The 12,943-nt window shown below is 41.8% G+C and overlaps 1 protein-coding gene and 1 non-coding gene across 6 annotated transcripts in view; one reads left to right on the forward strand and one right to left on the reverse strand.

Moving 5' to 3' along the window:
* LOC105091671 (neuroligin-4, X-linked) overlaps positions 1–12,943 on the forward strand; it is a 302,749-nt gene that overhangs the window by 113,704 nt on the left and 176,102 nt on the right. The window lies entirely within an intron of this gene.
* TRNAT-CGU (transfer RNA threonine (anticodon CGU)) lies at positions 2,919–2,992 on the reverse strand. Its single transcript has one exon. It is a non-coding gene; the product is annotated as a tRNA-Thr (tRNA).

A 12,943-nucleotide genomic window follows, 5' to 3' on the forward strand; every position in this document is an offset into this window, starting at 1 on the left:
AAAAAAAAACTGGCTCCCATCAAAATAATGACATTTCTTTGTGTTGAAAGGAGGTGAAGGATGAGTCTTGACGTGAGCCCTGTTTGTCAGTTAAACTCCCGGCTTAATTATCGAGATGGATTTCCAAGGCATGGTTCTGGAAACCCATGGCCATTAGAGCAAGATGATAATTTCCCCATTATAACATTCATTAAGAAAATACATAATTTACTTATTAAAGCAGATGAGGCGACACTTTCTAATACCGGAAAGTATTGAATGCACTTACCTTCGTTCACTTACAATGTTTCTATTTGAAAGAGGCTAATCTACAGGTTTAAGGCAAGACTCTTTTGAGGCACATTTTTTGGTTTGACTTCAGTAAGTGACACCCGTTGAGACATTTCATTCCATGTTGTAGGTTGTACACATCGATACACACCCATCTGAGACTACGCGTGAAGGTCCCACAAAAAGGAGAGAGACGCTTGCAGGTTTTATAGAATCACATTGATGAAAGAGACTAAAATAATTTGGTTTTGTGCACGCAGTTGCTGCTCCCACATAGGAAGTATCACGGTGGTTTAAACAGCACAGACGTCTAACCGCGGTGCTTCCATCCCGACCGTTGTCCGTCCACCCGGGAGCTCCATTCAGCTGGGTCCGTGTGCGAGGGTCTTTTTCGTGCCTCTGTCCCCATACACGCTGTTTTTGTACCTCCCCTCCCCCTGCAGGTGAGTCCCGGGGTCCACCTGCCAATCGCTGCGTGGGTCCCCGGGAAACGCGTAGAGCAGGGAGGTCGGTGGGAACGCTGGTCTCTCCGGATGGCCTCTCCCTGAAGCAAGGCCCTCAGTCCCTCCCCTCACCCGGACTCTACTCTTACCCTCTGAGCGGCCCCGGTGGAAGTCAGCATACACTTCCCCACTGCTGTCTTTTCCAAGCCTTCATCATTTCCGAAAACAGGAGGTCCTCGACTTTCCCGGGCAGCTTCCTCGTGAAGACAGTCAGACCCTTGTGTGCTGTTAACGGACTGATTTGTTGATGATCAAAGTTCTTACGAGCAGATATGGCTAAATATCCTGGCCCTCCCTCTGTAATAAGCAGCCTGGCTACACGTGGATGAGTGTATTTTACATTTACAGAACCCAAGGAGTTGCAGGTCTTGGTTAAGTAAGTGAGTTACACTGTACACAGACAAACATACAATCCTATATATATATATATATATACTTATATGTATGCATATATGCGCAAAAGTTTCTACATATTTGCATATATATAATCTGACCTACAAACACATGCACACGTGTGTGTGTGTCTATTTCTACCTCTCTGTCGTCTATCCATCCATCTACATGTCTATATAGGGAGATGTCTGTCATATCTATTTCTCTTTGGTACAATTCAGTCAAAAGCCACATAGCTTAGAGGACACTGTGAGGATGTGTACGTGCAATCTAATTGTTTGAAATTAATCGATAAATGATGCTATGGCTGCATTACCATTCCTTCGACAGAATTAAAATTCTCCCTCAGGGATTAAATTCTCCATTCGCCTCATTAATTGTCATTAATAGTATTTTATCTATCTGTCTATATCTGTCTGTCATCTGTCTGTCTATCATTTAGCTATTCTTTCTATCCATACATCCACCCATCTATCTATCTACCTACCCATCCATCCATCTATCTATTTATCTATCTATGTATCTATCCATCCATCTGTCCATCCTATCTATCCATCCACCCACCTATTTATCTGTCCAAACATCCATCTATCTATGAATCATCTATCTATCCATCCACCCATCTATCTATCTACCTATCTATCTACCCATCCATCCATCTACCTACCTACCTACCTATTTATCCATCCATCCATCCAACTATCTATCTATCTATCTATCTATCTATCTATCTATCTATCTATCTATCTATCTATCTATCTATCTATCTTTCCATCTATCCATCCATCCATCCATCCATCCACCCACCCACCTATCTATTTATCTATCTATCCATCCATCCATCCATCCATCCACCCTCCCATCTAATCTATCCATCTATCTGTCTTTCCATCCGTCTATCCATCCATCTATCCCTCTTCCTTCCATGTATCTATCCATCCATCCAGCCATCCATCCATCCATCCACCCATCTGTCCATCCATCTGTGTATCTATCTAATTCTTGAATACTGGCTTTTAAAATAAGCTTACATTTCTGACGAATTTCATGGGGGGGTGCAGTCTGACAAGCACATCAACCTTATAGTTTGAAAGTACTGTTTCTCTTTTTGGCTTTTCTTCCCTTATTGAGTAGATAGATAGATAAGGTGAGATTCCATTGCCAACCGGTCCTGGTTAGGAATAAATTCCCCCAATGCACTCCCACTGAACCTTTACCTGCATCCGTACATTACGCTGCAATGCAGTTTTTGACACTCAGCCCTCCCAGGTGGTAGAACCTGATGGAAGTGAAAACCCTGCTGGCTTTGTTTTCAGAAAACCAAAACAATATACTTTTCACTTGGCCGATCACAGGCAGCCTCTCATTTTGTCCGACGGTGGTTGAACGAGGTGGGGACATGCACTCACCTTATTCAGTAGGGAAAGAAAAAGCCCAGAAAAGATGATTATGCTGGATTTTATTCCCAACAAGTAGGCAAAGGCGGGTGCCTTGACTTCAGATCAACCGCATCACAGGGTCATCAGACCGTTTTCCCGGCATCCTGTGCTTCCTCCGTGTGCGTGTGTTCAACGCTGCTGTTGGATGCAGTCCAGCCCAGCAGCACAAAATGTATTGAGCTGTTGCTTCGCCAAAGGCATTGTGATGTAAGTAGTTCTCAGTGATGTAGCGACGGGCAGCAGCTTTCTTTCTTTCTTTTTTTTTTTTTCTTGTAGGGGTAGTTAATTAAATTTTTATTTAATTTTTTTTTAATGTCAGTGCTGGGAATTGAACCCAGGACCTCGTGCATACGAGGCACGCACTCTACCACTGAGCTACACCCTGCCCCCGGCAGCAGGCTTCTTATCCCAATCAGGTTTTGAAAGGTGGATGCCTGTGGAGAGAAGCCCTCCAGAGAATGAAGAAACGGGTCTTGCCTTCAGAAAGAGAGGAAGGAAGGACAGAATGACGGTGACAACAAAAAGGTCGTGAGAGGACGCAAGTGAGGCGTTGTTGGATGCACTTCGGAGCCACTTTCGTGCTCAGACCTCGATACAAACGGATGAGTAAGACTTGCTGATCTGAATTGTCGCTCCCAGAATATTCCACCAGCTGTAACCCGGTCGGAAATTAACCCACAGTTACTGCTGGTGGGTTCATGTGTCCACCAAAGTGCCTTGAGCACCTCCTGCGTGTTCCCCACGGAACGACACTCTTAAAACAGAACTTTGGGCAAAACAGACATCGTTTGTAAGTTAGTGGAGCTTGCACCCTAGATCAGCGATTCTCAATCAGGGGCGATTTTGCCCCCCAGGGGACATGTGTCAACGTCTTGAGACAGTTTGGACTGTCATGACTGGGGCTTCCCGCTCGTGGGTAGAAGCTGGAGAAGCTCGTGAACGTCCTTCAGCACACCAGACTGCCCCCACGAGAAACAGTCACCTGACCCAGAATGTCAACAGTGCCCAACGAGGTTGAGAAACTCTTGTCTAACGGTGGAGGAAAAATGACCAACTACGTACCCTTAAGGATAATTGCAAACTATAATAAGTCTTCATTGCTGGTGGGGTCATTTCAGGGATCTGGTCAGCAGGATCCCTGATAACAATGAAAAGAAAAGGGAAACGAAAGGGTGGGGGTTGCTTATTAGGGCAAGAAGATCCTGCTGGTAGCAGGACTGGCATGTGCAAAGGCCCTGGGGTTGAGGTGGCGGGGGGGGGGCTGGCATAATCCAAGATCTGAGGATACAGGTCTGGCTGAAGGGCAAAGAGGGGATAGACAAGAGGGAAAAATGGAAACGCAGATGGGGGAAGGTCTGTGAAGTGTGCCGTGCAGTATGCGCTTTTCATTCTGCCCCACAAGTGTGATTCTGTGGACTCCTGTCCTCTTTTCTGTAATAATATCCAATCTCTGAATCACTTTTTTTTTTTTAATTGTTGTTGTCCACACCCGTCTAACCCAATGATAGACTTTGGGGATGGAGAGATGAATACAAAGTGGTCCTTGTCTTAGGGAGTTTGTATTCTCCATCAGAAGAACTTTGCTGGGCTCCATTTGTGATTCTCAGATGCATGTCCTCTTCTCCTAGTTCCTCGTGCTTTTCCAGTTTCACACTGGCTTCTTTTCTTCCCACATTTTAGGTTAGAGTTACTGAGTCCTCACTGTTCTGTTGAGCTCTGTCTTTCTTTCTTCCTTCTTTATTTTTCTTTTCTTTTCTTTTCTTCTTTTCTTTTCCCTTCCTTCCTTCCTTCCTTCCTTCCTTTCTTTCTTTCTCTCTCTCCTCTTTCTTTCTCTCTCCTCTTTCTTTCTCTCCTCTTTCTTTCTCTCTTCCTTCCTTCTTTCCTTCCTTCCTTCCTTCCTTCCTTCCTTCCTTTCTTTTTCTTTCTTTCTTTCTTTCTTTCTTTCTTTCTTTCTTTCTTTCTTTCTTTCTTTCTTTCTTTCTTTCTTTCTTTCTTTCTTTCTTTCTTTCTTTCTTTTTCTTTTTGTTTCTCTCTCTCTCTCCTTCTCTCCTCTCCTTCTCTCCTTCTCTCCTTCTCTCCTTCTCTTTTTTTTCTCTTTCTTGTTTTTCTCTTCCCAAAGTCAGACTGCAAACAATCAAAGCTTGTCACTCACAGATTTGAGATGCTGTGTGTTGACTCTTCCAGAAGCGCTCGTGAAGAGTTCTGATTTAAGGACTTTGGTCATTTGTTTTAAGCCTGCGGTTGAATTGATTTGAGTTGTTCGTGATTCTAAGCTATCGTGCGGGTGGCGGGGGGGGGGGGGGAGCGCTCCGAACTGAAGGGTGATGCACATCTTTTTTTTTTTAATTATTATTCAAGTGGACAGTACATGTGCTAAAGGCGTCTTTTAGAGTATCGTCAGTCATGGTACCTGTTTGCCACAGGAGCTGAGAGTATACAGTGTTTTTCTTTTCTTTTTTTTCAGTCTTTCACTATTTCTCCCTCCGCTTGTTAAACCATTTTAAACTCGTTTTGCGGGTTGTGTAAATTTGCTCCGGGGTCCCATAGAGAGGCTAGCTGGCTAGGGTTAGGGTGAGGGACTGTCCGGAATTCTGTTTTTACAACCACAGCAGCATCATTTAAGACTGTTTTATTAGATTTAAGTTGTTGTATTCCTCACATTTTATCATGCTACTATGAGCATTTTCAAAAGAACAGCCAGACTCTTCATTGGTTTTATCTTAAAATCTGGAACAAAAGAAGGAGGTCCACTCTCCCTATGTGTCTTTAGCAGTGAATTAACTGGATGTCTTCACCAGGGCAGGGAGGTTAAAAAAAAAAAAGAATTAAGAATATGTATTTGGAAAGAACTGTCTTTATGTGCAGATGACATGCTTTTGTTATACGCAAACTCCTCAGGCATTTTACAAACTGCTAAAACACCCAAGTGATTTTAGCAAGGTCCCAGGATTAAAGAGAGACACAAATGTTTCACTTCTCTACTCAACACGTTAGAAAAATGAAATTTACAATAACACGATCAATCATAGCCAACTTAAGTTTAAAATATTAGAAATGCGTTTAGTAAAGTGTTTGTAAGACCATACAGGTTGAGAGAACGTGTATTATTTTTAACAAAGAAATGGGATTTGGGGATTTTTAATTAAATTGGTGATGAATGTATAAACAATTTGACAACTTTAGACTGTTGAGTTATCCAATCCATGAACATGATTTGGCTCTCTGTTTATATGAATCTTCTTCATTTTAGGAGGGGCAATTTTTGTCATTTTCCGTGTAGAAATCTTGCTCATTTTTAGTACATTTTTATTCCTATCTAAAACTGTGAGCATATACTAAGACTGCAATTCTCAGACATAATCTCGCTGATGATAATGAAATTAAACTAGTAATGCATCTTAAATTTTATAATATCTGAAAATGACACGACCAAATTGGATGAACCAGCGTCCTAATATTATTACTGAATCTGTCTCTTCTGAAATATCCATACCCAATTAGTGTTTATTTATTCAATATTTCATAATTCTCGTTGAAGCCTTGTCTTTCAAATCTTCTTTTGGCGTTTATGACAAAGTGGCCACATTCAGTACTCCCCCGTTGGTGTAGATTTCCTTCTTTTTCATGTTGAACCATTTCTATCCACTACCTTCCCAGATTCATCCTGTGTAAGAACGCTCTTACACGTTATCACTGAATTTGATTGTGGAACGATGTCCTGGGTTCTTCAAGGGCTGTTGCATGATGTACGTAAAAAAATAGAGAAATTCTCAGTTCCCTTCCTTCCCCCAAAGCATGTTCCTTCTCAAGGGTTTCAAATCACTAATGGTGGACCTGCGGGACCAGATTGTGCGGGATCTCGGTGGTCAGTGGTCACGTGGACAGAAGGTGTGCAACGTAGCCTGGAGAGCATGTGTACACGGTCCGCTCACCACCTCTGTTTACACTGTCCTGTAGTTTTAGCTTGTTATCAGCACCTTCAGCAGCGAGGAAGGCTCTTTGTAGACAACACAATCCTTTCTCAATGGAAGAAAAAAGTGTATCTTAAAATCCACGCTCTCCTTTGTTGTCTGTCGCTCATGGGTCTACATCCAGCGTCCACCATATTGTAAAGCCAGCATTTTTTCCTTCTGCAACCAACTGAGATAATTTTCCAAGGTCCTGTGTTACGCAGCTTCAGTGACTCAAAGCACAAATGCCTTACAATCAGTGTTTTATACATTTATTTACTTATATCATCTTTGCTCACATGTTTATAGGACTTTGCAATGTCCCAAATGCCCCGTAGATGTTTCAGTGGTATGACTCGCGTCCTGTGAGATGGATGCCATTAATCCATCATTAATAGATGATAACCGTGTGTGAGAGATGAGTGAGCCATTCGAGGTCTAGTTAATGCACTTACAGCTCAGACCCCAGTGTTGAGAGTCTTTCCCTCCCTTGTAGGAATCCAGCTGCTTGGGGACAATGAAGCGTCCTTGAGATGTATTTACTTTATTTTTGTTTTTAATTTCAGCCTTTTTCTCCCCTTGTTATACCTAGGTTTAATCAAAATCAATAAAATTTTGTTATATCTGTTACAAATTTGTCAGCAAAAAATAGCTTGGTATCATAAAAATTCTTCTAATAAATCAAATGCCAATGAGATAATAAAATACTAAACCATTAATTGATAAACATTGGCTTCCTTTTACAGAGAAATTAAAGGTATTCAGGACTATTAATAAGTATAAGAAAGCACATGGTTTTTAGAATTTGTTGGTATTTATGTTTGCCAATCTACAAAATGCTAATATGAAAGACAATTCATAATTGCGTACTTCTTAGTTTTCACTAGAAATTGTGGGGGTTTTTTGGTTTTTTTTTCTTTTTCTGTTTTCTAATTTTATTTTACTGAGTTATAATCAGTTTACAATGTTTTGTCAATTTCTAGGGTAGCGCACAATTTTTCAGTTATTCATGAATATATACATAGTCATTGTCACATTCTTTTTCACTGTGATGTATTTACATAAGTAGTCAAACATGTGATTTTAGAGATTAATTTTTTTAAATAACTTGATTTGGAAACTTGCTTTTGCTGGAGCAGAAATGGTTGGTTTTAGCCAAAACGTTTCTGAAATGTTTTGTTTTTGGTCCGACGACACACTCATGTCCGTATGTGCTGGCTTCTGTCTATGAGATTTTCATATCAAGTGGCCAGAGGCTCTCAGCACATTAACATCTTTGACCTTAAATTCCTCACGTAATGACTTAACACTGTCCATTCTTCTACAAGAGGCATTTGGGGAGTCTAGGGACACACGAGCCTTCCTTTTGAAAACAGAAAACCAATTGCATTGTAAATTCCATCATTGTTCTGGGACGTTTGTTACCATCATTAATATTTCTTTTAAAGATGCGTATTCCAAAGGTTAATTCTGAGCAGAAGATGCTAAAAGTTCACAGTTAATCAGGGCACATTGCACACTGGATGTCCGATGCCAGTGATTTCAAATAATGAGATGATTGTTTCCGTTTTTCCAACTCCAGCGTGGCCGCTGATCTCTGGGAGAGGCTGTGTGTTACAGGCAGGAAGTGGGGCTGGTTCAGAATGGGAAGGACCAATGTTAATTGACCGTGACAATCCACAAAAAAAGAGGGTGGGGAGATTGAAGGACCTGCCCTGAGACAGGCTTTGAATGTGTTCGATTAGTGGCTGGTCGTCCTCTCCGCTGTGCAAATGGTCACTAGGGTGAGCTTGAGTCAGGAGGGGCTCCCCGTTTGGAGTCAACTAGACCTGTCCCGTGGCATCAGGATTTGTGTGTGAAATGTACCTTCTTCCTGGGCTGCAGGACGTGAAATGGTTCTTCCCTTGTGTAGACAGACAGTTCTGTTTCATGGTGAGTACCCTCCACTGGCATAATTAACAGTGTGCTTGATGGTGAGGAAACGTTTCAGCTGAAATTCCAAACCATTGAACGCTGGGGCTTCCGTGGTCAGATGGAGATGCTACATACAGGGGATGCACGGAGTCAGGCCAGGGGCCATTCGGGTTTTTCCACCTGTTTCTTCCTCAGACCCAGGGCTTATCGCCATGGGCACTGTTGTCATTGCACGATGTTTCACAGCATCCATGACCGCTACACACAAGAGCGAGTTGTGGCAACCAGGAGTGTCTCCAGACTTGGCCGGCTGTCAGCTCAGAGGGCGTCGCTTGTCCTCTGACGCACTGAGCCCCCATGCCCTCATCCATTCAATTCTGTGATGACTCCTCAGCCCACATGGGGAACATTTGTCTAAAACATGGCATGAACATGAATTTCATTGGTAATTATTTGTAGCTGTTGCAATTATATGATATCATCTCAAAAGGTTAAATCCCCTCTTTACAGAAACCAGCGTGACTGCATATTGAAAAAAAAACCCAAAAAACCCGTCAAAACTCTTTTAGTCTTTAGGCGATGAGCATTGTGACAAGGCTACGTCTTCAAGGTGGCCGTTGCTTGGAAGGTGAGGTGCAGTTTAAGAGTTTAACAAGCACAGATTTATGCATGGCATTCAGGCATCGCCGTATTGAACCTGTAACATTTGCGTGGCGTTGTTATCCTGATGTTCCTTTAAAACCCTCCGTCCGCAAGAGAGTGACGTGTGTCCTCCAGGATACAACATGCTCACTGGAGTGTGTGTCTGCTGAGCACAAGATACCAAAAGCGGGCTCTCAGGGCCCATGTTAATGCACTTGTCAACGTCACCTTAATTACACACACACACATTCTTAAAGCCTTAGCTACCTTTTAATAGAATGTAACAACTAAATCTCATCAACGCAGACCTCTACCCAGGGTGCCATCTTGAGTGCTCTAGTAGAGCAATTGTATCCTAGAAAATAACGCTCTAATGAAAATTTGAAATCGTCGCCTGTTCTTTTTGTTTTATGTGGTGAACTTTTTTTTCATGGACACTCTAAACCTTTACACATGGTCCACCCAAATTTGGTGTCCGAAATTCGGCAGTGACTTTCAAGTCACTTGACTTCGGTGCTCTGCTTCGTGCCTAACACTTTAGGATGGAATGTTGAGAAAAATAAAACTTACACGTCCCGTGGCTCTAGAAAAATGGTTTTCACCTCTTGGTGTCTCAGTGGTGCTGTTTGTAAAATGGGAAGACAAACCCATCTTCTCTGACGGTCATCCTGACACTGAATGAGGACTGAATAAATCCCTGTGTGTGGGGCACATCATTAGAATACCGATTGATTGAAACTAGAATGATAAACTTTGGTAACTTTCAAATCAGGACGTTGGAGTGTGTTTCATAGTTATTTATGACTAGGGTGAAAAAGTGGATGGTGATTTTAAAAAAAGTACTTTATTCTTTCATGACTGGCGTTATTTTCTCAATAGTGTGTTTCCATTATTTAAGAATTATAAAATACAGTAACATAATTCCTTTCAGTGCTAGGATTTGTCTGTATAAATAAATAATAGAAAGTATCTACTTTGGGAAATGTAGTTCAATTTATGCAAGTTATTAAATACATGTGCACGTGTGTATTTTGTATATAATATATGAAATATTATTAATATCATTATATATGTATATATATTTACCAGAACTCTCTAAATATTTACCTAGGTGTTGAGGAAATGTTCAAATATGTGTCTTCTCCATTTCATTTTCTCTTCATGGGACTCTAATAGATACATCTTACACATTCTCATTTTCACACATAATGTCCCCAAATTTCACTTTCCTATTGTTCATTTCTGTGTCTCTGCTGTGTTTTGTAAAGCTTTCTAAGCTGTATCTTCCATTCGCTCTCTTTTCTACTGTGTCTGCTCTGCTCTTTGACTAGCCTACTGATTGCTGTTTATGCCAACAATTGTCATTTCCCCTTGTTTAATTCCTACATGGCCATTTTTCAAATGTTCTTTGTCTTTCCCAGCAATTTCCTGTATCTCGCTTCCCTGTTTATCTTCCATCCTTTATCTCTTTCAACATTTCTTACATGGCTGTTTACATTTTATAGACAGTACTTTAAAAAGCTCCATGCTCTGGTGCTCAGTGATCTCTGATTGTGAGCTCATGTTTGCTTGATCTTAATCTGTGGGAACTTTCAGGATTCGGTGTTGGGGATCCTTTCCCCAAACAGGTTTGCTCGTACTCCTGACTGGAGTGTGAGATTTGAGCCCACGTGGGGGTCCAACGTCTCCACTTTGCTACATTGTCCCCTGTCTTGCTGATTGGTTACCCTCAGGTGTCTCCTCTCATGCCCTGACATGACTGCAACCATGGACCTCCTCTCTCATGGCAAATCCCCTTTCCCAGTTTTCTCATTACTGAGGACACTCAGGTATCCTTTAGCTCACGCTGGTGGGGGAGCATCCACCTGGGCTATTTCCCTTAGGTGGGTAAGCCTGGAAACTCACCACCAATACGTCTTAATCCAGATGCAACTGTACTATAGAGAGGCGGTCTCTCAGAGGGCTGCTTTATCTGCTGCTGGTGTTAAGTGGAAGCTTTTCCTTTCAGAAAGTTTCACCATATCAAGAAAGAAAGAGAAGGAGAAACAAAGAGAGGGACAGAGGGAAGGAAGGAAGGAAGGAAAGAGATAGGGAAGGAACGGAGGAAATAGTGATGTTTATCCTATCTGGTTGTGAAATCCAGTCCCGTATACTGTTTCCTACAAGCCAATTGCATTTTTTTTTTCCCAGAGAGAATTAGACTCTCTCTCACTCTGTAACACAGGTCCACGAGAGAATGGGTTTCATGAAAAGGGATTTGACAGCATTATGCAGTTGACAGGACTAGAGCTGCACGTTGTAATGGTGCGTACTAATCCTAAACAGGAGGATGAGAAGAAAACCAGCATTCAAATGGTAACTTCATTTTTGCGTGTGTGTGGGTGACACTCATCCAGTATTGATGTGGAGTCACGCCCAACTTCTGGGAGCAGCTTCCTGACCAGGAACAGAATCCCCTTTAATGTTCTGTAAGGAACGGGCATTTTTAAGAACCAGATCCTGCTATGTTGATGTATGAAAATGTGTATTCCTTTCACGAGGGTTCCGTTTTGTGGCACAGAAGACAGGGGACGTAAGCGGGGACCTTGGGAAGCTGAGAACGTCCAGTCACTGCCCCCTTATTCTCGCCTTATGTAAACAGAAGGCTTCCCCGTGGTAGAATCTTGGAACCTGTGATATTTGGGGCAAGTCATTAACCTCTGAAGGTATTGTTAATGCCCCTGCAGTAAAATGGAGACAAAAATGTCTAGTTCCCAGAGTTACTTTTAGGAATAAATGATCTGTCTTTTTACATATATCAGACTATCATCATACCAAGCTGCTTTTCTTTCCTCCCTCTTTCCTTCCTTCCTCCCTCCCTTCCTTCCCTCCTCTCTCTCTTCCCTTTATGACTGGATCTCTCAGCCTTGGCACTAGTGACATGTAAGCCTGGGTATGACTTGTGGATTGGAAAATCTTTATCACCATCCTTGCCTTCTACCCACTAGATCCCAGTAGAACCCCCACCTCGAGTTTTGAAAACCAGTAACGTCTCCACATATTGTCACATCTCCTCTGTGGGTCAACGTCATCCCCGTTTGAGAGCCCCTGCTCGAAAATGCACCATCTATTGTGAAAACCCTGCTTTAAATCTTTCACTCACTTCAAGGTTATAAGGTTATAAGATGCTGGTGTTTGTTTACAAAGTTCCTAAAGATGCTCTTGGATTGACTCTTAAAATCTTCACCCCCATTGATGGAAAAAAAAGATTATATTGTTATTTTTATATCCCCTCGAATATCAGCATAAACTTGGTGTTTTATGGGAACAAGTATGCACCTTCATCGAATTGTATCAACAGCTTTTAAGTGTCTAAAAATGAGGCCGTGATAAGGGAAAATCAAAATAAGGGGACAAAAAGAAGTTGAAAGATAAAGATACGGCATTATAATTATTGGCTGATTTCCCATCTCAGGTATGTGATAATGACCTTATACTCCATTATTCCTGGTACCCTACTGGAATTCTTAAGATGAAAATAATTTTATTTAGCTTTGATCTAAATACATTGAGTGGAATGTATAATCATATATTAATAGTAATAGTGGAATATGGGAAGACCAAACACTAAAAGTTTAGCTCATCCCTAAGATTATTAGAAATACTTACAAAGCAAAGACTAAAATTAGGTCAGCAGAACACATTCCGGCTTCATGGCTCCAGGAGAGCTGATCTTAGTGTAGGGCTGGGGGAATATTACTGTGTCCTGCTCAGATTATTCTCAGATCTTTCGTCAGCGCGGTTCACCAACTTGCAAGCCCATGGTGCCTGATACGGACCACCACGGTCTCAT

This window comes from Camelus dromedarius, chromosome X (genome assembly GCF_036321535.1).
Source record: "Camelus dromedarius isolate mCamDro1 chromosome X, mCamDro1.pat, whole genome shotgun sequence".
Lineage (NCBI taxonomy): Eukaryota > Metazoa > Chordata > Mammalia > Artiodactyla > Camelidae > Camelus > Camelus dromedarius.